General features: G+C 40.9%; 21 non-coding genes and 1 pseudogene across 21 annotated transcripts; all 22 read left to right on the top strand.

Annotated features, from left to right (window-relative positions):
* Positions 1-602: 602 nt before the first annotated feature.
* Positions 603-793, top strand: LOC144065066 (U2 spliceosomal RNA). Its single transcript, XR_013296968.1, has one exon. It is a non-coding gene; the product is annotated as a U2 spliceosomal RNA (small nuclear RNA).
* Positions 794-1,443: 650 nt separating this feature from the next.
* On the top strand, positions 1,444-1,557 carry LOC144065102 (U5 spliceosomal RNA). Its single transcript, XR_013297001.1, has one exon. It is a non-coding gene; the product is annotated as a U5 spliceosomal RNA (small nuclear RNA).
* Positions 1,558-2,750: 1,193 nt separating this feature from the next.
* LOC144065235 (U1 spliceosomal RNA) lies at positions 2,751-2,915 on the top strand. Its single transcript, XR_013297126.1, has one exon. It is a non-coding gene; the product is annotated as a U1 spliceosomal RNA (small nuclear RNA).
* Positions 2,916-4,010: 1,095 nt separating this feature from the next.
* Positions 4,011-4,201, top strand: LOC144065082 (U2 spliceosomal RNA). The gene has a single exon (XR_013296984.1). It is a non-coding gene; the product is annotated as a U2 spliceosomal RNA (small nuclear RNA).
* A 650-nt stretch (positions 4,202-4,851) lies between these two features.
* Positions 4,852-4,965, top strand: LOC144065128 (U5 spliceosomal RNA). Its single transcript, XR_013297026.1, has one exon. It is a non-coding gene; the product is annotated as a U5 spliceosomal RNA (small nuclear RNA).
* Positions 4,966-6,158: 1,193 nt separating this feature from the next.
* On the top strand, positions 6,159-6,323 carry LOC144065110 (U1 spliceosomal RNA). The gene has a single exon (XR_013297009.1). It is a non-coding gene; the product is annotated as a U1 spliceosomal RNA (small nuclear RNA).
* A 1,127-nt stretch (positions 6,324-7,450) lies between these two features.
* On the top strand, positions 7,451-7,641 carry LOC144065062 (U2 spliceosomal RNA). Its single transcript, XR_013296964.1, has one exon. It is a non-coding gene; the product is annotated as a U2 spliceosomal RNA (small nuclear RNA).
* A 649-nt stretch (positions 7,642-8,290) lies between these two features.
* On the top strand, positions 8,291-8,404 carry LOC144065132 (U5 spliceosomal RNA). Its single transcript, XR_013297030.1, has one exon. It is a non-coding gene; the product is annotated as a U5 spliceosomal RNA (small nuclear RNA).
* Positions 8,405-9,597: 1,193 nt separating this feature from the next.
* Positions 9,598-9,762, top strand: LOC144065099 (U1 spliceosomal RNA). Its single transcript, XR_013296998.1, has one exon. It is a non-coding gene; the product is annotated as a U1 spliceosomal RNA (small nuclear RNA).
* A 1,127-nt stretch (positions 9,763-10,889) lies between these two features.
* On the top strand, positions 10,890-11,080 carry LOC144065069 (U2 spliceosomal RNA). Its single transcript, XR_013296971.1, has one exon. It is a non-coding gene; the product is annotated as a U2 spliceosomal RNA (small nuclear RNA).
* A 650-nt stretch (positions 11,081-11,730) lies between these two features.
* LOC144065101 (U5 spliceosomal RNA) lies at positions 11,731-11,844 on the top strand. The gene has a single exon (XR_013297000.1). It is a non-coding gene; the product is annotated as a U5 spliceosomal RNA (small nuclear RNA).
* Positions 11,845-13,037: 1,193 nt separating this feature from the next.
* On the top strand, positions 13,038-13,202 carry LOC144065087 (U1 spliceosomal RNA). Its single transcript, XR_013296989.1, has one exon. It is a non-coding gene; the product is annotated as a U1 spliceosomal RNA (small nuclear RNA).
* Positions 13,203-14,329: 1,127 nt separating this feature from the next.
* LOC144065056 (U2 spliceosomal RNA) lies at positions 14,330-14,520 on the top strand. The gene has a single exon (XR_013296958.1). It is a non-coding gene; the product is annotated as a U2 spliceosomal RNA (small nuclear RNA).
* Positions 14,521-15,170: 650 nt separating this feature from the next.
* On the top strand, positions 15,171-15,284 carry LOC144065100 (U5 spliceosomal RNA). The gene has a single exon (XR_013296999.1). It is a non-coding gene; the product is annotated as a U5 spliceosomal RNA (small nuclear RNA).
* Positions 15,285-16,277: 993 nt separating this feature from the next.
* On the top strand, positions 16,278-16,442 carry LOC144065215 (U1 spliceosomal RNA). Its single transcript, XR_013297107.1, has one exon. It is a non-coding gene; the product is annotated as a U1 spliceosomal RNA (small nuclear RNA).
* A 1,127-nt stretch (positions 16,443-17,569) lies between these two features.
* LOC144065090 (U2 spliceosomal RNA) lies at positions 17,570-17,760 on the top strand. Its single transcript, XR_013296992.1, has one exon. It is a non-coding gene; the product is annotated as a U2 spliceosomal RNA (small nuclear RNA).
* A 421-nt stretch (positions 17,761-18,181) lies between these two features.
* Positions 18,182-18,295, top strand: LOC144065147 (U5 spliceosomal RNA). The gene has a single exon (XR_013297044.1). It is a non-coding gene; the product is annotated as a U5 spliceosomal RNA (small nuclear RNA).
* Positions 18,296-19,487: 1,192 nt separating this feature from the next.
* On the top strand, positions 19,488-19,652 carry LOC144065231 (U1 spliceosomal RNA). The gene has a single exon (XR_013297122.1). It is a non-coding gene; the product is annotated as a U1 spliceosomal RNA (small nuclear RNA).
* Positions 19,653-20,779: 1,127 nt separating this feature from the next.
* Positions 20,780-20,959, top strand: LOC144065095 (U2 spliceosomal RNA; annotated as a pseudogene).
* A 421-nt stretch (positions 20,960-21,380) lies between these two features.
* On the top strand, positions 21,381-21,494 carry LOC144065134 (U5 spliceosomal RNA). Its single transcript, XR_013297032.1, has one exon. It is a non-coding gene; the product is annotated as a U5 spliceosomal RNA (small nuclear RNA).
* Positions 21,495-22,687: 1,193 nt separating this feature from the next.
* LOC144065218 (U1 spliceosomal RNA) lies at positions 22,688-22,852 on the top strand. Its single transcript, XR_013297110.1, has one exon. It is a non-coding gene; the product is annotated as a U1 spliceosomal RNA (small nuclear RNA).
* A 1,111-nt stretch (positions 22,853-23,963) lies between these two features.
* Positions 23,964-24,154, top strand: LOC144065070 (U2 spliceosomal RNA). The gene has a single exon (XR_013296972.1). It is a non-coding gene; the product is annotated as a U2 spliceosomal RNA (small nuclear RNA).
* The last annotated feature ends 49 nt before the right edge of the window (positions 24,155-24,203 follow it).

The raw sequence follows: 24,203 nt of genomic DNA, 5'->3' as shown, positions 1-24,203 counted from the left end.
TTCTTCAAATCGTTTTAATATTTTCATTCCCCCCCAAAACTTTGGCTTTCAATTATTGTGTATTTGGTTATTTTGCCTCGGAGGTGATTGTTCAATTAAGGCCAGTTATAATTTATATTATTTGAATTAAATATCCTGAAATTCAACGATACTAGTTGAATTGTGAGTTGATCAATTTTGTGACATACTAGTGGAAAGTTGTCATTGTTCATCACAACACCAGGAAACAGGAAGTAATATGTTAAGCAGGGGTTGTTGATTTGTTGTCATTTTTTGCCAAATGTTGCTCAAATAAATGGCTTTTCACTGCAAAAATTGTGTTTGCCAATCAGAGAACCTTGGGGTGCCGGTAAATAGGTTAAGGTTATTGCTACTTTCCTATGGACCATTGTGAGTCACATGACCTCAAGGACTCCACATTTTCAAAGCATTTGTTCAATTTAAATACAGAAAAGCAACATGTTTTTTCACCTGTTATCAAACAGAGTGTGTAGTTTTCAGTGTGTTGTATAAAGTGTGCTTTTGTTGTCATGTGATCTGTGTGACCATTACTATAGGTCGTAATGGCTGGAAAGAAGTCGTCCTTCCTGACAGTATTGGTTATCGCTTCTCGGCCTTTTGGCTAAGATCAAGTGTAGTATCTGTTCTTATCAGTTTAATATCTGATACGTCCCCTATCTGGGGACCTTATATTAAATAGATTTTTGGAACTGGGAGATGGAATAGGGGCTTGCTCTGTCCACTCCACGCATCGACCTGGTATTGCAGTACTTCCAGGAATGGTGCACCCCCTAACAATGTCAATATACATGCATTTCCTTCCCTCTAAACCAGGGGTGTCCAAACTATTCCACAAAGGGCCGCAGTGGGTGCGGGTTTTCATTCCAACCCATCAAGATGACACCTTTTCACCAATCAGGTGTCCTACAAGTGCAATCAGTGGATTGCAGTCAGGTGCTTCTTGTTCTCATTGGTCAAAATGTCTGTGCTGGATCGGTTGGAACAAAAACCTGCACCCACAGCGGCCCTCGAGGACCGGTTTGGCCATCCCTGCTCTAAACCTATAGACTTCTCCACAAAGTTGAGTTAGAGGTAAAATTATGTTACCCATGCTTAATTACTGTATTGAGTTAATCTCTGATAGTTGAAAATACTACTCGGTCATTTGGATTTATTATAAATTTCACTAGACCTCCAATAAATCCAACCTATTTACACCCACATGATGTATGTATATGCCCTGCTTCATATCACAACGCTGCTGCAATGCCCTGACTGCTTAATTCAGTAGCTGCAACGTGATTGGCAGCATAATACAGCTGCTGCAACGTGATTGGCTGCTCAAAGGACTGGGGTCGCCCACTAGTTAGTAGTGCGTTAGCCTGTGTGTTGAAGTACTATTGCGGATATAGACCTAGCTCGTTCTGTTTTGCTTGCGTCAGCACACTCTTATTTCTCTTCAAATCGCACAAATCTTTCGCCTTTTACTAAAGATTTCCGTGGGGAGGAATAATAAGAGTTTTATCCAATTTTTTGATGCTCTGCTCAAACGGAGCTTCCCTCATCTGTCAAAATAAAATTACTATACTATTCTAAAAAGCAGCATCTTCCATCAGATTCCTACTTCACTGCTTATTTAAAGCACATCTATGTCAGTAAGCATCTTATGTTTCTTAGGGAAAGTCTATTTCAACTAAGGGGGTCTACCCGCCTACGGAATTTTGTTGTTTGAATTTTACCTGATAGTGCCTAGGATTGTCAGGGGTTTTATTTCTTTTTCTTTTTTACTTTTTATTTCGTTTTCTATTTTACTTCATTCTCATTCATTCCTTTTTAAAATAAAATTTACTCACGATTCTCTGCGTCCTTGGTATCCCTTCAACCTTTGGACCCCAGCCCATAAGGAAGAAACAGTCCTGGAAAAGGATCTTTATGCTGTGTACACAGACTTTTCTGGATCTTGCTCACCCACTGGGATCGTCAGGTATCTTGGGATCCGGCTCGAAGGACCATGTAAATGTTAGGTTTAAACACCAGACATTTGTATCACCAATCTGAAAGAAGGAAATCACAGAGAATTGAGTCAACTTTATTTGCAGTGAGAGGGTCGGGGACTGCTCGGTCGCAATCCTCCGACACACTCTGAAGATGTCTCCTCTCGCCTTGTCTCTTATTGTGTCAAGTTACAGGAAGTTTCAAGCTGATCAAAGGAAAGAGGGAGTTTTCTCTCAGTTACAAAAGGTTCTTTGATGTATGACCATATGCTTTTTCAAGGTAACACTTTTACAGTCTCTTTCCCGATCTCCCGCAATCTTCACACAATGGTTCAAACAGGATCCAGACCCCTGGGGCAGTTCCCCTTTGTTGAATAAGGTGAAACTTCCCCCAGGGCTCAAGACACCCCTAATTCTATTAGCAAGCATTTCCACAGTCATACCAGAATCAGGATAACTTATTTACAATAATTCCAACAATTGTCAGGTAGGTTACTCCGAAAAAGGGGCGCATGCGCATTGACTCTGTATGAGAGCAGCAGTGCATGATGGGATTTTTTAAAATCATACTTTAAAGCTAAATTAGAGACCGGTCAGTTGATGTAATGACTCAACTATTACATGTACTAGTTCTCGGTAGAATTGCCTTATACAGGGTGTGTGTTTATGACTACGTGATTACGGTGTAGCAAACGAGTTTGTGACTAAAAATGGCGAGCATGCGAAACAAGAGGGTGCTGCATTTGTGTACAATTCATACTTACCTGGCAGGGGAGACACCATGATCATGAAGGTGGTTCACTCAGGGTGAGGCCCAGCCATTGCACTCCTGGTTGTGCTGACCCCTGCGAATTCCCCAAATGTGGGAATCTCGACTGCATAATTTCGGTCAGAGGGGGACTGCGTTCGCGCTCTGCCCTGGTCATCTGTTAAAAAACAAGAAGGTCATCGCTCATATTGGTTTCCTACACTTCAGTTGTGACCTCTCAAAGCCTTCACTGTTGGCCCAATCTTAATCACAGACTGATATTAATTATATGTTGTCCATGAATACTTATTAAGAAATTCCAAATTGTCTGTTAGCTTCCTTTCAATGCTTTCGCCCAGGTTGCACTGCTTCCAGATGTGTGTTTTCATATTGAAGCATTTAACCAATCACATTTCAGCCATTATTTGTTGCCAGGGTCAGAAATCTGCCCCAAGGCCTTCACAATCAGTTCTGCAGGGTCTGCTGCATTAAACAAGCGTTGCAAGGGACTGTTGCTTTAACCAATCAGAATTCGATTTGGTGACACCAAGGCCTTCTCGCAGTCAATGTTTTGATCATCAGCCTGTGATGTTTCCAAAATGGTCACATATTGAGCTCTACAATAAGGCCAAAAGGATAGAGAAAACTTAAAACTGTAGTATTTTCTTCTTCAAATCGTTTTAATATTTTCATTCCCCCCCAAAACTTTGGCTTTCAATTATTGTGTATTTGGTTATTTTGCCTCTGAGGTGATTGTTCAATTAAGGCCAGTTATAATTTATATTATTTGAATGAAATATCTTGAAATTCAACGATACTAGTTGAATTGTGAGTTGATCAATTTTGTGACATACTAGTGGAAAGTTGTCATTGTTCATCACAACACCAGGAAACAGGAAGTAATACGTTAAGCAGGGGTTGTTGATTTGTTGTCATTTTTTGCCAAATGTTGCTCAAATAAATGGCTTTTCACTGCAAAAATTGTGTTTGCCAATCAGAGAACCTTGGGGTGCCGGTAAATAGGTTAAGGTTATTGCTACTTTCCTATGGACCATTGTGAGTCACATGACCTCAAGGACTCCACATTTTCAAAGCATTTGTTCAATTTAAATACAGAAAAGCAACATGTTTTTTCACCTGTTATCAAACAGAGTGTGTAGTTTTCAGTGTGTTGTATAAAGTGTGCTTTTGTTGTCATGTGATCTGTGTGACCATTACTATAGGTCGTAATGGCTGGAAAGAAGTCGTCCTTCCTGACAGTATTGGTTATCGCTTCTCGGCCTTTTGGCTAAGATCAAGTGTAGTATCTGTTCTTATCAGTTTAATATCTGATACGTCCCCTGTCTGGGGACCTTATATTAAATTGATTTTTGGAACTGGGAGATGGAATAGGGGCTTGCTCTGTCCACTCCACGCATCGACCTGGTATTGCAGTACTTCCAGGAATGGTGCACCCCCTAACAATGTCAATATACATGCATTTCCTTCCCTCTAAACCAGGGGTGTCCAAACTATTCCACAAAGGGCCGCAGTGGGTGCGGGTTTTCATTCCAACCCATCAAGATGACACCTTTTCACCAATCGGGTGTCCTACAAGTGCAATCAGTGGATTGCAGTCAGGTGCTTCTTGTTCTCATTGGTCAAAATGTCTGTGCTGGATCGGTTGGAACAAAAACCTGCACCCACAGCGGCCCTCGAGGACCGGTTTGGCCATCCCTGCTCTAAACCTATAGACTTCTCCACAAAGTTGAGTTAGAGGTAAAATTATGTTACCCATGCTTAATTACTGTATTGAGTTAATCTCTGATAGTTGAAAATACTACTCGGTCATTTGGATTTATTATAAATTTCACTAGACCTCCAATAAATCCAACCTATTTACACCCACATGATGTATGTATATGCCCTGCTTCATATCACAACGCTGCTGCAATGCCCTGACTGCTTAATTCAGTAGCTGCAACGTGATTGGCAGCATAATACAGCTGCTGCAACGTGATTGGCTGCTCAAAGGACTGGGGTCGCCCACTAGTTAGTAGTGCGTTAGCCTGTGTGTTGAAGTACTATTGCGGATATAGACCTAGCTCGTTCTGTTTTGCTTGCGTCAGCACACTCTTATTTCTCTTCAAATCGGACAAATCTTTCGCCTTTTACTAAAGATTTCCGTGGGGAGGAATAATAAGAGTTTTATCCAATTTTTTGATGCTCTGCTCAAACGGAGCTTCCCTCATCTGTCAAAATAAAATTACTATACTATTCTAAAAAGCAGCATCTTCCATCAGATTCCTACTTCACTGCTTATTTAAAGCACATCTATGTCAGTAAGCATCTTATGTTTCTTAGGGAAAGTCTATTTCAACTAAGGGGGTCTACCCGCCTACGGAATTTTGTTGTTTGAATTTTACCTGATAGTGCCTAGGATTGTCAGGGGTTTTATTTCTTTTTCTTTTTTACTTTTTATTTCGTTTTCTATTTTACTTCATTCTCATTCATTCCTTTTTTAAATAAAATTTACTCACGATTCTCTGCGTCCTTGGTATCCCTTCAACCTTTGGACCCCAGCCCGTAAGGAAGAAACAGTCCTGGAAAAGGATCTTTATGCTGTGTACACAGACTTTTCTGGATCTTGCTCACCCACTGGGATCGTCAGGTATCTTGGGATCCGGCTCGAAGGACCATGTAAATGTTAGGTTTAAACACCAGACATTTGTATCACCAATCTGAAAGAAGGAAATCACAGAGAATTGAGTCAACTTTATTTGCAGTGAGAGGGTCGGGGACTGCTCGGTCGCAATCCTCCGACACACTCTGAAGATGTCTCCTCTCGCCTTGTCTCTTATTGTGTCAAGTTACGGGAAGTTTCAAGCTGATCAAAGGAAAGAGGGAGTTTTCTCTCAGTTACAAAAGGTTCTTTGATATATGACCATATGCTTTTTCAAGGTAACACTTTTACAGTCTCTTTCCCGATCTCCCGCAATCTTCACACAATGGTTCAAACAGGATCCAGACCCCTGGGGCAGTTCCCCTTTGTTGAATAAGGTGAAACTTCCCCCAGGGCTCAAGACACCCCTAATTCTATTAGCAAGCATTTCCACAGTCATACCAGAATCAGGATAACTTATTTACAATAATTCCAACAATTGTCAAGTAGGTTACTCCGAAAAAGGGGCGCATGCGCATTGACTCTGTATGAGAGCAGCAGTGCATGATGGGATTTTTTAAAATCATACTTTAAAGCTAAATTAAAGACCGGTCAGTTGATGTAATGACTCAACTATTACATGTACTAGTTCTCGGTAGAATTGCCTTATACAGGGTGTGTGTTTATGACTACGTGATTACGGTGTAGCAAACGAGTTTGTGACTAAAAATGGCAAGCATGCGAAACAAGAGGGTGCTGCATTTGTGTACAATTCATACTTACCTGGCAGGGGAGACACCATGATCATGAAGGTGGTTCACTCAGGGTGAGGCCCAGCCATTGCACTCCTGGTTGTGCTGACCCCTGCGAATTCCCCAAATGTGGGAATCTCGACTGCATAATTTCTGGTAGAGGGGGACTGCGTTCGCGCTCTCCCCTGGTCATCTGTTAAAAAACAAGAAGGTCATCGCTCATATTGGTTTCCTACACTTCAGTTGTGACCTCTCAAAGCCTTCACTGTTGGCCCAATCTTAATCACAGACTGATATTAATTATATGTTGTCCATGAATACTTATTAAGAAATTCCAAATTGTCTGTTAGCTTCCTTTCAATGCTTTCGCCCTGGTTGCACTGCTTCCAGATGTGTGTTTTCATATTGAAGCATTTAACCAATCACATTTCAGCCATTATTTGTTGCCAGGGTCAGAAATCTGCCCCAAGGCCTTCACAATCAGTTCTGCAGGGTCTGCTGCATTAAACAAGCGTTGCAAGGGACTGTTGCTTTAACCAATCAGAATTCGATTTGGTGACACCAAGGCCTTCTCGCAGGCGTAGGGATACGTCATTGCCTTCTCGCAGTCAATGTTTTGATCATCAGCCTGTGATGTTTCCAAAATGGTCACATATTGAGCTCTACAATAAGGCCAAAAGGATAGAGAGAAAACTTAAAACTGTAGTATTTTCTTCTTCAAATCGTTTTAATATTTTCATTCCCCCCCAAAACTTTGGCTTTCAATTATTGTGTATTTGGTTATTTTGCCTCGGAGGTGATTGTTCAATTAAGGCCAGTTATAATTTATATTATTTGAATGAAATATCTTGAAATTCAACGATACTAGTTGAATTGTGAGTTGATCAATTTTGTGACATACTAGTGGAAAGTTGTCATTGTTCATCACAACACCAGGAAACAGGAAGTAATACGTTAAGCAGGGGTTGTTGATTTGTTGTCATTTTTTGCCAAATGTTGCTCAAATAAATGGCTTTTCACTGCAAAAATTGTGTTTGCCAATCAGAGAACCTTGGGGTGCCGGTAAATAGGTTAAGGTTATTGCTACTTTCCTATGGACCATTGTGAGTCACATGACCTCAAGGACTCCACATTTTCAAAGCATTTGTTCAATTTAAATACAGAAAAGCAACATGTTTTTTCACCTGTTATCAAACAGAGTGTGTAGTTTTCAGTGTGTTGTATAAAGTGTGCTTTTGTTGTCATGTGATCTGTGTGACCATTACTATAGGTCGTAATGGCTGGAAAGAAGTCGTCCTTCCTGACAGTATTGGTTATCGCTTCTCGGCCTTTTGGCTAAGATCAAGTGTAGTATCTGTTCTTATCAGTTTAATATCTGATATGTCCCCTATCTGGGGACCTTATATTAAATTGATTTTTGGAACTGGGAGATGGAATAGGGGCTTGCTCTGTCCACTCCACGCATTGACCTGGTATTGCAGTACTTCCAGGAATGGTGCACCCCCTAACAATGTCAATATACATGCATTTCCTTCCCTCTAAACCAGGGGTGTCCAAACTATTCCACAAAGGGCCGCAGTGGGTGCGGGTTTTCATTCCAACCCATCAAGATGACACCTTTTCACCAATCGGGTGTCCTACAAGTGCAATCAGTGGATTGCAGTCAGGTGCTTCTTGTTCTCATTGGTCAAAATGTCTGTGCTGGATCGGTTGGAACAAAAACCTGCACCCACAGCGGCCCTCGAGGACCGGTTTGGCCATCCCTGCTCTAAACCTATAGACTTCTCCACAAAGTTGAGTTAGAGGTAAAATTATGTTACCCATGCTTAATTACTGTATTGAGTTAATCTCTGATAGTTGAAAATACTACTCGGTCATTTGGATTTATTATAAATTTCACTAGACCTCCAATAAATCCAACCTATTTACACCCACATGATGTATGTATATGCCCTGCTTCAATCACAACGCTGCTGCAATGCCCTGACTGCTTAATTCAGTAGCTGCAACGTGATTGGCAGCATAATACAGCTGCTGCAACGTGATTGGCTGCTCAAAGGACTGGGGTCGCCCACTAGTTAGTAGTGCGTTAGCCTGTGTGTTGAAGTACTATTGCGGATATAGACCTAGCTCGTTCTGTTTTGCTTGCGTCAGCACACTCTTATTTCTCTTCAAATCGCACAAATCTTTCGCCTTTTACTAAAGATTTCCGTGGGGAGGAATAATAAGAGTTTTATCCAATTTTTTTATGCTCTGCTCAAACGGAGCTTCCCTCATCTGTCAAAATAAAATTACTATACTATTCTAAAAAGCAGCATCTTCCATCAGATTCCTACTTCACTGCTTATTTAAAGCACATTTATGTCAGTAAGCATCTTATGTTTCTTAGGGAAAGTCTATTTCAACTAAGGGGGTCTACCCGCCTACGGAATTTTGTTGTTTGAATTTTACCTGATAGTGCCTAGGATTGTCAGGGGTTTTATTTCTTTTTCTTTTTTACTTTTTATTTCGTTTTCTATTTTACTTCATTCTCATTCATTCCTTTTTTAAATAAAATTTACTCACGATTCTCTGCGTCCTTGGTATCCCTTCAACCTTTGGACCCCAGCCCGTAAGGAAGAAACAGTCCTGGAAAAGGATCTTTATGCTGTGTACACAGACTTTTCTGGATCTTGCTCACCCACAGGGATCATTAGGTATCTTGGGATCCGGCTCGAAGGACCATGTAAATGTTAGGTTTAAACACCAGACATTTGTATCACCAATCTGAAAGAAGGAAATCACAGAGAATTGAGTCAACTTTATTTGCAGTGAGAGGGTCGGGGACTGCTCGGTCGCAATCCTCCGACACACTCTGAAGATGTCTCCTCTCGCCTTGTCTCTTATTGTGTCAAGTTACAGGAAGTTTCAAGCTGATCAAAGGAAAGAGGGAGTTTTCTCTCAGTTACAAAAGGTTCTTTGATGTATGACCATATGCTTTTTCAAGGTAACACTTTTACAGTCTCTTTCCCGATCTCCCGCAATCTTCACACAATGGTTCAAACAGGATCCAGACCCCTGGGGCAGTTCCCCTTTGTTGAATAAGGTGAAACTTCCCCCAGGGCTCAAGACACCCCTAATTCTATTAGCAAGCATTTCCACAGTCATACCAGAATCAGGATAACTTATTTACAATAATTCCAACAATTGTCAAGTAGGTTACTCCGAAAAAGGGGCGCATGCGCATTGACTCTGTATGAGAGCAGCAGTGCATGATGGGATTTTTTAAAATCATACTTTAAAGCTAAATTAAAGACCGGTCAGTTGATGTAATGACTCAACTATTACATGTACTAGTTCTCGGTAGAATTGCCTTATACAGGGTGTGTGTTTATGACTACGTGATTACGGTGTAGCAAACGAGTTTGTGACTAAAAATGGCGAGCATGCGAAACAAGAGGGTGCTGCATTTGTGTACAATTCATACTTACCTGGCAGGGGAGACACCATGATCATGAAGGTGGTTCACTCAGGGTGAGGCCCAGCCATTGCACTCCTGGTTGTGCTGACCCCTGCGAATTCCCCAAATGTGGGAATCTCGACTGCATAATTTCTGGTAGAGGGGGACTGCGTTCGCGCTCTCCCCTGGTCATCTGTTAAAAAACAAGAAGGTCATTGCTCATATTGGTGTCCTACACTTAAGTTGTGACCTCTCAAAGCCTTCACTGTTGGCCCAATCTTAATCACAGACTGATATTAATTATATGTTGTCCATGAATACTTATTAAGAAATTCCAAATTGTCTGTTAGCTTCCTTTCAATGCTTTCGCCCTGGTTGCACTGCTTCCAGATGTGTGTTTTCATATTGAAGCATTTAACCAATCACATTTCAGCCATTATTTGTTGCCAGGGTCAGAAATCTGCCCCAAGGCCTTCACAATCAGTTCTGCAGGGTCTGCTGCATTAAACAAGCGTTGCAAGGGACTGTTGCTTTAACCAATCAGAATTCGATTTGGTGACACCAAGGCCTTCTCGCAGGCGTAGGGATACGTCATTGCCTTCTCGCAGTCAATGTTTTGATCATCAGCCTGTGATGTTTCCAAAATGGTCACATATTGAGCTCTACAATAAGGCCAAAAGGATAGAGAGAAAACTTAAAACTGTAGTATTTTCTTCTTCAAATCGTTTTAATATTTTCATTCCCCCCCAAAACTTTGGCTTTCAATTATTGTGTATTTGGTTATTTTGCCTCGGAGGTGATTGTTCAATTAAGGCCAGTTATAATTTATATTATTTGAATTAAATATCCTGAAATTCAACGATACTAGTTGAATTGTGAGTTGATCAATTTTGTGACATACTAGTGGAAAGTTGTCATTGTTCATCACAACACCAGGAAACAGGAAGTAATACGTTAAGCAGGGGTTGTTGATTTGTTGTCATTTTTTGCCAAATGTTGCTCAAATAAATGGCTTTTCACTGCAAAAATTGTGTTTGCCAATCAGAGAACCTTGGGGTGCCGGTAAATAGGTTAAGGTTATTGCTACTTTCCTATGGACCATTGTGAGTCACATGACCTCAAGGACTCCACATTTTCAAAGCATTTGTTCAATTTAAATACAGAAAAGCAACATGTTTTTTCACCTGTTATCAAACAGAGTGTGTAGTTTTCAGTGTGTTGTATAAAGTGTGCTTTTGTTGTCATGTGATCTGTGTGACCATTACTATAGGTCGTAATGGCTGGAAAGAAGTCGTCCTTCCTGACAGTATTGGTTATCGCTTCTCGGCCTTTTGGCTAAGATCAAGTGTAGTATCTGTTCTTATCAGTTTAATATCTGATACGTCCCCTATCTGGGGACCTTATATTAAATTGATTTTTGGAACTGGGAGATGGAATAGGGGCTTGCTCTGTCCGCTCCACGCATCGACCTGGTATTGCAGTACTTCCAGGAATGGTGCACCCCCTAACAATGTCAATATACATGCATTTCCTTCCCTCTAAACCAGGGGTGTCCAAACTATTCCACAAAGGGCCGCAGTGGGTGCGGGTTTTCATTCCAACCCATCAAGATGACACCTTTTCACCAATCGGGTGTCCTACAAGTGCAATCAGTGGATTGCAGTCAGGTGCTTCTTGTTCTCATTGGTCAAAATGTCTGTGCTGGATCGGTTGGAACAAAAACCTGCACCCACAGCGGCCCTCGAGGACCGGTTTGGCCATCCCTGCTCTAAACCTATAGACTTCTCCACAAAGTTGAGTTAGAGGTAAAATTATGTTACCCATGCTTAATTACTGTATTGAGTTAATCTCTGATAGTTGAAAATACTACTCGGTCATTTGGATTTATTATAAATTTCACTAGACCTCCAATAAATCCAACCTATTTACACCCACATGATGTATGTATATGCCCTGCTTCATATCACAACGCTGCTGCAATGCCCTGACTGCTTAATTCAGTAGCTGCAACGTGATTGGCAGCATAATACAGCTGCTGCAACGTGATTGGCTGCTCAAAGGACTGGGGTCGCCCACTAGTTAGTAGTGCGTTAGCCTGTGTGTTGAAGTACTATTGCGGATATAGACCTAGCTCGTTCTGTTTTGCTTGCGTCAGCACACTCTTATTTCTCTTCAAATCGCACAAATCTTTCGCCTTTTACTAAAGATTTCCGTGGGGAGGAATAATAAGAGTTTTATCCAATTTTTTGATGCTCTGCTCAAACGGAGCTTCCCTCATCTGTCAAAATAAAATTACTATACTATTCTAAAAAGCAGCATCTTCCATCAGATTCCTACTTCACTGCTTATTTAAAGCACATCTATGTCAGTAAGCATCTTATGTTTCTTAGGGAAAGTCTATTTCAACTAAGGGGGTCTACCCGCCTACGGAATTTTGTTGTTTGAATTTTACCTGATAGTGCCTAGGATTGTCAGGGGTTTTATTTCTTTTTCTTTTTTACTTTTTATTTCGTTTTCTATTTTACTTCATTCTCATTCATTCCTTTTTAAAATAAAATTTACTCACGATTCTCTGCGTCCTTGGTATCCCTTCAACCTTTGGACCCCAGCCCATAAGGAAGAAACAGTCCTGGAAAAGGATCTTTATGCTGTGTACACAGACTTTTCTGGATCTTGCTCACCCACTGGGATCGTCAGGTATCTTGGGATCCGGCTCGAAGGACCATGTAAATGTTAGGTTTAAACACCAGACATTTGTATCACCAATCTGAAAGAAGGAAATCACAGAGAATTGAGTCAACTTTATTTGCAGTGAGAGGGTCGGGGACTGCTCGGTCGCAATCCTCCGACACACTCTGAAGATGTCTCCTCTCGCCTTGTCTCTTATTGTGTCAAGTTACAGGAAGTTTCAAGCTGATCAAAGGAAAGAGGGAGTTTTCTCTCAGTTACAAAAGGTTCTTTGATGTATGACCATATGCTTTTTCAAGGTAACACTTTTACAGTCTCTTTCCCGATCTCCCGCAATCTTCACACAATGGTTCAAACAGGATCCAGACCCCTGGGGCAGTTCCCCTTTGTTGAATAAGGTGAAACTTCCCCCAGGGCTCAAGACACCCCTAATTCTATTAGCAAGCATTTCCACAGTCATACCAGAATCAGGATAACTTATTTACAATAATTCCAACAATTGTCAGGTAGGTTACTCCGAAAAAGGGGCGCATGCGCATTGACTCTGTATGAGAGCAGCAGTGCATGATGGGATTTTTTAAAATCATACTTTAAAGCTAAATTAAAGACCGGTCAGTTGATGTAATGACTCAACTATTACATGTACTAGTTCTCGGTAGAATTGCCTTATACAGGGTGTGTGTTTATGACTACGTGATTACGGTGTAGCAAACGAGTTTGTGACTAAAAATGGCGAGCATGCGAAACAAGAGGGTGCTGCATTTGTGTACAATTCATACTTACCTGGCAGGGGAGACACCATGATCATGAAGGTGGTTCACTCAGGGTGAGGCCCAGCCATTGCACTCCTGGTTGTGCTGACCCCTGCGAATTCCCCAAATGTGGGAATCTCGACTGCATAATTTCTGGTAGAGGGGGACTGCGTTCGCGCTCTCCCCTGGTCATCTGTTAAAAAACAAGAAGGTCATCGCTCATATTGGTTTCCTACACTTCAGTTGTGACCTCTCAAAGCCTTCACTGTTGGCCCAATCTTAATCACAGACTGATATTAATTATATGTTGTCCATGAATACTTATTAAGAAATTCCAAATTGTCTGTTAGCTTCCTTTCAATGCTTTCGCCCAGGTTGCACTGCTTCCAGATGTGTGTTTTCATATTGAAGCATTTAACCAATCACATTTCAGCCATTATTTGTTGGCAGGGTCAGAAATCTGCCCCAAGGCCTTCACAATCAGTTCTGCAGGGTCTGCTGCATTAAACAAGCGTTGCAAGGGACTGTTGCTTTAACCAATCAGAATTCGATTTGGTGACACCAAGGCCTTCTCGCAGGCGTAGGGATACGTCATTGCCTTCTCGCAGTCAATGTTTTGATCATCAGCCTGTGATGTTTCCAAAATGGTCACATATTGAGCTCTACAATAAGGCCAAAAGGATAGAGAGAAAACTTAAAACTGTAGTATTTTCTTCTTCAAATCGTTTTAATATTTTCATTCCCCCCCAAAACTTTGGCTTTCAATTATTGTGTATTTGGTTATTTTGCCTCTGAGGTGATTGTTCAATTAAGGCCAGTTATAATTTATATTATTTGAATGAAATATCTTGAAATTCAACGATACTAGTTGAATTGTGAGTTGATCAATTTTGTGACATACTAGTGGAAAGTTGTCATTGTTCATCACAACACCAGGAAACAGGAAGTAATACGTTAAGCAGGGGTTGTTGATTTGTTGTCATTTTTTGCCAAATGTTGCTCAAATAAATGGCTTTTCACTGCAAAAATTGTGTTTGCCAATCAGAGAACCTTGGGGTGCCGGTAAATAGGTTAAGGTTATTGCTACTTTCCTATGGACCATTGTGAGTCACATGACCTCAAGGACTCCACATTTTCAAAGCATTTGTTCAATTTAAATACAGAAAAGCAACATGTTTTTTCACCTGTTATCAAACAGAGTGTGTAGTTTTCAGTGTGTTGTATAAAGTGTGCTTTTGTTGTCATGTGATCTGTGTGACCATTACTATAGGTCGTAATGGCTGGAAAGAAGTCGTCCTTCCTGACAGTATTGGTTATCGCTTCTCGGCCTTTTGGCTAAGATCAAGTGTAGTATCTGTTCTTATCAGTTTAATATCTGATACGTCCCCTATCTGGGGACCTTATATTAAATTGATTTTTGGAACTGGGAGATGGAATAGGGGCTTGCTCTGTCCACTCCACGCATCGACCTGGTATTGCAGTACTTCCAGGAATGGTGCACCCCCTAACAATGTCAATATACATGCATTTCCTTCCCTCTAAACCAGGGGTGTCCAAACTATTCCACAAAGGGCCGCAGTGGGTGCGGGTTTTCATTCCAACCCATCAAGATGACACCTTTTCACCAATCGGGTGTCCTACAAGTGCAATCAGTGGATTGCAGTCAGGTGCTTCTTGTTCTCATTGGTCAAAATGTCTGTGCTGGATCGGTTGGAACAAAAACCTGCACCCACAGCGGCCCTCGAGGACCGGTTTGGCCATCCCTGCTCTAAACCTATAGACTTCTCCACAAAGTTGAGTTAGAGGTAAAATTATGTTACCCATGCTTAATTACTGTATTGAGTTAATCTCTGATAGTTGAAAATACTACTCGGTCATTTGGATTTATTATAAATTTCACTAGACCTCCAATAAATCCAACCTATTTACACCCACATGATGTATGTATATGCCCTGCTTCATATCACAACGCTGCTGCAATGCCCTGACTGCTTAATTCAGTAGCTGCAACGTGATTGGCAGCATAATACAGCTGCTGCAACGTGATTGGCTGCTCAAAGGACTGGGGTCGCCCACTAGTTAGTAGTGCGTTAGCCTGTGTGTTGAAGTACTATTGCGGATATAGACCTAGCTCGTTCTGTTTTGCTTGCGTCAGCACACTCTTATTTCTCTTCAAATCGCACAAATCTTTCGCCTTTTACTAAAGATTTCCGTGGGGAGGAATAATAAGAGTTTTATCCAATTTTTTGATGCTCTGCTCAAACGGAGCTTCCCTCATCTGTCAAAATAAAATTACTATACTATTCTAAAAAGCAGCATCTTCCATCAGATTCCTACTTCACTGCTTATTTAAAGCACATCTATGTCAGTAAGCATCTTATGTTTCTTAGGGAAAGTCTATTTCAACTAAGGGGGTCTACCCGCCTACGGAATTTTGTTGTTTGAATTTTACCTGATAGTGCCTAGGATTGTCAGGGGTTTTATTTCTTTTTCTTTTTTACTTTTTATTTCGTTTTCTATTTTACTTCATTCTCATTCATTCCTTTTTAAAATAAAATTTACTCACGATTCTCTGCGTCCTTGGTATCCCTTCAACCTTTGGACCCCAGCCCATAAGGAAGAAACAGTCCTGGAAAAGGATCTTTATGCTGTGTACACAGACTTTTCTGGATCTTGCTCACCCACTGGGATCGTCAGGTATCTTGGGATCCGGCTCGAAGGACCATGTAAATGTTAGGTTTAAACACCAGACATTTGTATCACCAATCTGAAAGAAGGAAATCACAGAGAATTGAGTCAACTTTATTTGCAGTGAGAGGGTCGGGGACTGCTCGGTCGCAATCCTCCGACACACTCTGAAGATGTCTCCTCTCGCCTTGTCTCTTATTGTGTCAAGTTACAGGAAGTTTCAAGCTGATCAAAGGAAAGAGGGAGTTTTCTCTCAGTTACAAAAGGTTCTTTGATGTATGACCATATGCTTTTTCAAGGTAACACTTTTACAGTCTCTTTCCCGATCTCCCGCAATCTTCACACAATGGTTCAAACAGGATCCAGACCCCTGGGGCAGTTCCCCTTTGTTGAATAAGGTGAAACTTCCCCCAGGGCTCAAGACACCCCTAATTCTATTAGCAAGCATTTCCACAGTCATACCAGAATCAGGATAACTTATTTACAATAATTCCAACAATTGTCAGGTAGGTTACTCCGAAAAAGGGGCGCATGCGCATTGACTCTGTATGAGAGCAGCAGTGCATGATGGCATCATACTTACCTGGCAGGGGAGACACCATGATCATGAAGGTGGTTCACTCAGGGTGAGGCCCAGCCATTGCACTCCTGGTTGTGCTGACCCCTGCGAATTCCCCAAATGTGGGAATCTCGACTGCATAATTTCTGGTAGAGGGGGACTGCGTTTGCGCTCTCCCCTGGTCATCTGTTAAAAAACAAGAAGGTCATCGCTCATATTGGTTTCCTACACTTCAGTTGTGACCTCTCAAAGCCTTCACTGTTGGCCCAATCTTAATCACAGACTGATATTAATTATATGTTGTCCATGAATACTTATTAAGAAATTCCAAATTGTCTGTTAGCTTCCTTTCAATGCTTTCGCCCAGGTTGCACTGCTTCCAGATGTGTGTTTTCATATTGAAGCATTTAACCAATCACATTTCAGCCATTATTTGTTGCCAGGGTCAGAAATCTGCCCCAAGGCCTTCACAATCAGTTCTGCAGGGTCTGCTGCATTAAACAAGCGTTGCAAGGGACTGTTGCTTTAACCAATCAGAATTCGATTTGGTGACACCAAGGCCTTCTCGCAGGCGTAGGGATACGTCATTGCCTTCTCGCAGTCAATGTTTTGATCATCAGCCTGTGATGTTTCCAAAATGGTCACATATTGAGCTCTACAATAAGGCCAAAAGGATAGAGAGAAAACTTAAAACTGTAGTATTTTCTTCTTCAAATCGTTTTAATATTTTCATTCCCCCCCAAAACTTTGGCTTTCAATTATTGTGTATTTGGTTATTTTGCCTCTGAGGTGATTGTTCAATTAAGGCCAGTTATAATTTATATTATTTGAATTAAATATCTTGAAATTCAACGATACTAGTTGAATTGTGAGTTGATCAATTTTGTGACATACTAGTGGAAAGTTGTCATTGTTCATCACAACACCAGAAAACAGGAAGTAATACGTTAAGCAGGGGTTGTTGATTTGTTGTCATTTTTTGCCAAATGTTGCTCAAATAAATGGCTTTTCACTGCAAAAATTGTGTTTGCCAATCAGAGAACCTTGGGGTGCCGGTAAATAGGTTAAGGTTATTGCTACTTTCCTATGGACCATTGTGAGTCACATGACCTCAAGGACTCCACATTTTCAAAGCATTTGTTCAATTTAAATACAGAAAAGCAACATGTTTTTTCACCTGTTATCAAACAGAGTGTGTAGTTTTCAGTGTGTTGTATAAAGTGTGCTTTTGTTGTCATGTGATCTGTGTGACCATTACTATAGGTCGTAATGGCTGGAAAGAAGTCGTCCTTCCTGACAGTATTGGTTATCGCTTCTCGGCCTGTTGGCTAAGTTCAAGTGTAGTATCTGTTCTTATCAGTTTAATATCTGATATGTCCCCTATCTGGGGACCTTATATTAAATTGATTTTTGGAACTGGGAGATGGAATAGGGGCTTGCTCTGTCCACTCCACGCATCGACCTGGTATTGCAGTACTTCCAGGAATGGTGCACCCCCTAACAATGTTAATATACATGCATTTCCTTCCCTCTAAAGCCTATAGACTTCTCCACAAAGTTGAGTTAGAGGTAAAATTATGATACCCATGCTTAATTACTGTATTGAGTTAATCTCTGATAGTTGAAAATGCTACTCGGTCATTTGGATTTATTATAAATTTCACTAGACCTCCAATAAATCCAACCTATTTACACCCACATGATGTATGTATATGCCCTGCTTCATATCACAACGCTGCTGCAATGCCCTGACTGCTTAATTCAGTAGCTGCAACGTGATTGGCAGCATAATACAGCTGCTGCAACGTGATTGGCTGCTCAAAGGACTGGGGTCGCCCACTAGTTAATAGTGCGTTAGCCTGTGTGTTGAAGTACTATTGCGGATATAGACCTAGCTCGTTCTGTTTTGCTTGCGTCAGCACACTCTTATTTCTCTTCAAATCTCACAAATCTTTCGCCTTTTACTAAAGATTTCCGTGGGGAGGAATAGTAAGAGTTTTATCCAATTTTTTGATGCTCTGCTCGAACGGAGCTTCCCTCATCTGTCAAAATAAAATTACTATACTGTTCTAAAAAGCAGCATCTTCCATCAGATTCCTACTTCACTGCTTATTTAAAGCACATTTATGTCAGTAAGCATCTTATGTTTCTTAGGGAAAGTCTATTTCAACTAAGGGGGTCTACCCGCCTACGGAATTTTGTTGTTTGAATTTTACCTGATAGTGCCTAGGATTGTCAGGGGTTTTATTTCTTTTTCTTTTTTACTTTTTATTTCGTTTCCTATTTTACTTCATTCTCATTCATTCCTTTTTTAAATAAAATTTACTCACGATTCTCTGCGTCCTTGGTATCCCTTCAACCTTTGGACCACAGCCCGTAAGGAAGAAACAGTCCTGGAAAAGGATCTTTATGCTGTGTACACAGACTTTTCTGGATCTTGCTCACCCACTGGGATCGTCAGGTATCTTGGGATCCGGCTCGAAGGACCATGTAAATGTTAGGTTTAAACACCAGACATTTGTATCACCAATCTGAAAGAAGGAAATCACAGAGAATTGAGTCAACTTTATTTGCAGTGAGAGGGTCGGGACTGCTCGGTCGCAATCCTCCGACACACTCTGAAGATGTCTCCTCTCGCCTTGTCTCTTATTGTGTCAAGTTACAGGAAGTTTCAAGCTGATCAAAGGAAAGAGGGAGTTTTCTCTCAGTTACAAAAGGTTCTTTGATGTATGACCATATGCTTTTTCAAGGTAACACTTTTACAGTCTCTTTCCCGATCTCCCGCAATCTTCACACAATGGTTCAAACAGGATCCAGACCCCTGGGGCAGTTCCCCTTTGTTGAATAAGGTGAAACTTCCCCCAGGGCTCAAGACACCCCTAATTCTATTAGCAAGCATTTCCACAGTCATACCAGAATCAGGATAACTTATTTACAATAATTCCAACAATTGTCAAGTAGGTTACTCCGAAAAAGGGGCGCATGCGCATTGACTCTGTATGAGAGCAGCAGTGCATGATGGGATTTTTTAAAATCATACTTTAAAGCTAAATTAAAGACCGGTCAGTTGATGTAATGACTCAACTATTACATGTACTAGTTCTCGGTAGAATTGCCTTATACAGGGTGTGTGTTTATGACTACGTGATTACGGTGTAGCAAACGAGTTTGTGACTAAAAATGGCGAGCATGCGAAACAAGAGGGTGCTGCATTTGTGTACAATTCATACTTACCTGGCAGGGGAGACACCATGATCATGAAGGTGGTTCACTCAGGGTGAGGCCCAGCCATTGCACTCCTGGTTGTGCTGACCCCTGCGAATTCCGCAAATGTGGGAATCTCGACTGCATAATTTCTGGTAGAGGGGAACTGCGTTCGCGCTCTCTCCTGGTCATCTGTTAAAAAACAAGAAGGTCATCGCTCATATTCGTTTCCTACACTTCAATTGTGACCTCTCAAAGCCTTCACTGTTGGCCCAATCTTAATCACAGACTGATATTAATTATATGTTTGCCATGAATACTTATTAAGAAATTCCAAATTGCCTGTTAGCTTCCTATCAATGCTTTCGCCCTGGTTGCACTGCTTCCAGATGTGTGTTTTCATATTGAAGCATTTAACCAATCACATTTCAGCCATTATTTGTTGCCAGGGTCAGAAATCTGCCCCAAGGCCTTCACAATCAGTTCTGCAGGGTCTGCTGCATTAAACAAGCGTTGCAAGGGACTGTTGCTTTAACCAATCAGAATTCGATTTGGTGACACCAAGGCCTTCTCGCAGGCGTAGGGATACGTCATTGCCTTCTCGCAGTCAATGTTTTGATCATCAGCCTGTGATGTTTCCAAAATGGTCACATATTGAGCTCTACAATAAGGCCAAAAGGATAGAGAGAAAACTTAAAACTGTAGTATTTTCTTCTTCAAATCGTTTTAATATTTTCATTCCCCCCCAAAACTTTGGCTTTCAATTATTGTGTATTTGGTTATTTTGCCTCTGAGGTGATTGTTCAATTAAGGCCAGTTATAATTTATATTATTTGAATTAAATATCTTGAAATTCAACGATACTAGTTGAATTGTGAGTTGATCAATTTTGTGACATACTAGTGGAAAGTTGTCATTGTTCATCACAACACCAGAAAACAGGAAGTAATACGTTAAACAGGGGTTGTTGATTTGTTGTCATTTTTTGCCAAATGTTGCTCAAATAAATGGTTTTTCACTGCAAAAATTGTGTTTGCCAATCAGAGAACCTTGGGGTGCCGGTAAATAGGTTAAGGTTATTGCTACTTTCCTATGGACCATTGTGAGTCACATGACCTCAAGGACTCCACATTTTCAAAGCATTTGTTCAATTTAAATACAGAAAAGCAACATGTTTTTTCACCTGTTATCAAACAGAGTGTGTAGTTTTCAGTGTGTTGTATAAAGTGTGCTTTTGTTGTCATGTGATCTGTGTGACCATTACTATAGGTCGTAATGGCTGGAAAGAAGTCGTCCTTCCTGACAGTATTGGTTATCGCTTCTCGGCCTTTTAGCTAAGATCAAGTGTAGTATCTGTTCTTATCTGATACGTCCCCTATCTGCGGATCTTATATTAAATTGATTTTTGGAACTGGGAGATGGAATAGGGGCTTGCTCTGTCCACTCCACGCAACGACCTGGTATTGCAGTACTTCCAGGAATGGTGCACCCCCTAACAATGTCAATATACATGCATTTCCTTCCCTCTAAAGCCTATAGACTTCTCCACAAAGTTGAGTTAGAGGTAAAATTATGTTACCCATGCTTAATTACTGTATTGAGTTAATCTCTGATAGTTGAAAATGCTACTCGGTCATTTGGATGTATTATAAATTTCACTAGACCTCCAATAAATCCAACCTATTTACACCCACATGATGTATGTATATGCCCTGCTTCATATCACAACGCTGCTGCAATGCCCTGACTGCTTAATTCAGTAGCTGCAACGTGATTGGCAGCATAATACAGCTGCTGCAACGTGATTGGCTGCTCAAAGGACTGGGGTCGCCCACTAGTTAATAGTGCGTTAGCCTGTGTGTTGAAGTACTATTGCGGATATAGACCTAGCTCGTTCTGTTTTGCTTGCGTCAGCACACTCTTATTTCTCTTCAAATCGCACAAATCTTTCGCCTTTTACTAAAGATTTCCGTGAGGAGGAATAATAAGAGTTTTATCCAATTTTTTGATGCTCTGCTCAAATGGAGCTTCCCTCATCTGTCAAAATAAAATTACTATACTACTCTAAAAAGCAGCATCTTCCATCAGATTCCTACTTCACTGCTTATTTAAAGCACATTTATGTCAGTAAGCATCTTATGTTTCTTAGGGAAAGTCTATTTCAACTAAGGGGGTCTACCCGCCTACGGAATTTTGTTGTTTGAATTTTACCTGATAGTGCCTAGGATTGTCAGGGGTTTTATTTCTTTTTCTTTTTTACTTTTTATTTCGTTTTCTATTTTACTTCATTCTCATTCATTCCTTTTTTAGATAAAATTTACTCACGATTCTCTGCGTCCTTGGTATCCCTTCAACCTTTGGACCCCAGCCCGTAAGGAAGAAACAGTCCTGGAAAAGGATCTTTATGCTGTGTACACAGACTTTTCTGGATCTTGCTCACCCACTGGGATCGTCAGGTATCTTGGGATCCGGCTCGAAGGACCATGTAAATGTTAGGTTTAAACACCAGACATTTGTATCACCAATCTGAAAGAAGGAAATCACAGAGAATTGAGTCAACTTTATTTGCATTGAGAGGGTCGGGGACTGCTCGGTCGCAATCCTCCGACACACTCTGAAGATGTCTCCTCTCGCCTTGTCTCTTATTGTGTCAAGTTACAGGAAGTTTCAAGCTGATCAAAGGAAAGAGGGAGTTTTCTCTCAGTTACAAAAGGTTGTTTGATGTATGACCATATGCTTTTTCAAGGTAACACTTTTACAGTCTCTTTCCCGATCTCCCGCAATCTTCACACAATGGTTCAAACAGGATCCAGACCCCTGGGGCAGTTCCCCTTTGTTGAATAAGGTGAAACTTCCCCCAGGGCTCAAGACACCCCTAATTCTATTAGCAAGCATTTCCACAGTCATACCAGAATCATGATAACTTATTTACAATAATTCCAACAATTGTCAAGTAGGTTACTCCGATAAAGGGGCGCATGCGCATTGACTCTGTATGAGAGCAGCAGTGCATGATGGGATTTTTTAAAATCATACTTTAAAGCTAAATTAAAGACCGGTCAGTTGATGTAATGACTCAACTATTACATGTACTAGTTCTCGGTAGAATTGCCTTATACAGGGTGTGTGTTTATGACTACGTGATTACGGTGTAGCAAACGAGTTTGTGACTAAAAATGGCGAGCATGCGAAACAAGAGGGTGCTGCATTTGTGTACAATTCATACTTACCTGGCAGGGGAGACACCATGATCATGAAGGTGGTTCACTCAGGGTGAGGCCCAGCCATTGCACTCCTGGTTGTGCTGACCCTTGCGAATTCCCCAAATGTGGGAATCTCGACTGCATAATTTCTGGTAGAGGGGGACTGCGTTCGCGCTCTCCCCTGGTCATCTGTTAAAAAACAAGAAGGTCATCGCTCATATTGGTTTCCTACACTTCAATTGTGACCTCTCAAAGCCTTCGCTGTTGGCCCAATCTTAATCACAGACTGATATTAATTATATGTTTTCCATGAATACATATTAAGAAATTCCAAATTGTCTGTTAGCTTCCTTTCAATGCTTTCGCCCTGGTTGCACTGCTTCCAGATGTGTGTTTTCATATTGAAGCATTTAACCAATCACATTTCAGCCATTATTTGTTGCCAGGGTCAGAAATCTGCCCCAAGGCCTTCACAATCAGTTCTGCAGGGTCTGCTGCATTAAACAAGCGTTGCAAGGGACTGTTGCTTTAACCAATCAGAATTCGATTTGGTGACACCAAGGCCTTCTCGCAGGCGTAGGGATACGTCATTGCCTTCTCGCAGTCAATGTTTTGATCATCAGCCTGTGATGTTTCCAAAATGGTCACATATTGAGCTCTACAATAAGGCCAAAAGGATAGAGAGAAAACTTAAAACTGTAGTATTTTCTTCTTCAAATCGTTTTAATATTTTCATTCCCCCCCAAAACTTTGGCTTTCAATTATTGTGTATTTGGTTATTTTGCCTCTGAGGTCATTGTTCAATTAAGGCCAGTTATAATTTATATTATTTGAATTAAATATCTTGAAATTCAACGATACTAGTTGAATTGTGAGTTGATCAATTTTGTGACATACTAGTGGAAAGTTGTCATTGTTCATCACAACACCAGAAAACAGGAAGTAATACGTTAAGCAGGGGTTGTTGATTTGTTGTCATTTTTTGCCAAATGTTGCTCAAATAAAATCATACTTTAAAGCTAAATTAAAGACCGGTCAGTAGGTTAATAGGTTAAGGTTATTGCTACTTTCCTATGGACCATTGCGAGTCACATGACCTCAAGGACTCCACATTTTCAAAGCATTTGTTCAATTTAAATACAGAAAAGCAACATGTTTTTTCACCTGTTATCAAACAGAGTGTGTAGTTTTCAGTGTGTTGTATAAAGTGTGCTTTTGTTGTCATGTGATCTGTGTGACCATTACTATAGGTCGTAATGGCTGGAAAGAAGTCGTCCTTCCTGGCAGTATTGGTTATCGCTTCTCGGCCTTTTGGCTAAGATCAAGTGTAGTATCTGTTCTTATCAGTTTAATATCTGATACGTCCCCTATCTGGGGACCTTATATTAAATTGATTTTTGGAACTGGGAGATGGAATAGGGGCTTGCTCTGTCCACTCCACGCATTGACCTGGTATTGCAGTACTTCCAGGAATGGTGCACCCCCTAACAATGTCAATATACATGCATTTCCTTCCCTCTAAAGCCTATAGACTT

The sequence above is a fragment of the Stigmatopora argus genome, chromosome 19 (genome assembly GCF_051989625.1).
Source record: "Stigmatopora argus isolate UIUO_Sarg chromosome 19, RoL_Sarg_1.0, whole genome shotgun sequence".
NCBI classification, from domain to species: Eukaryota; Metazoa; Chordata; class Actinopteri; order Syngnathiformes; family Syngnathidae; genus Stigmatopora; species Stigmatopora argus.
This window is presented reverse-complemented; position numbering and strand designations above follow the sequence as displayed.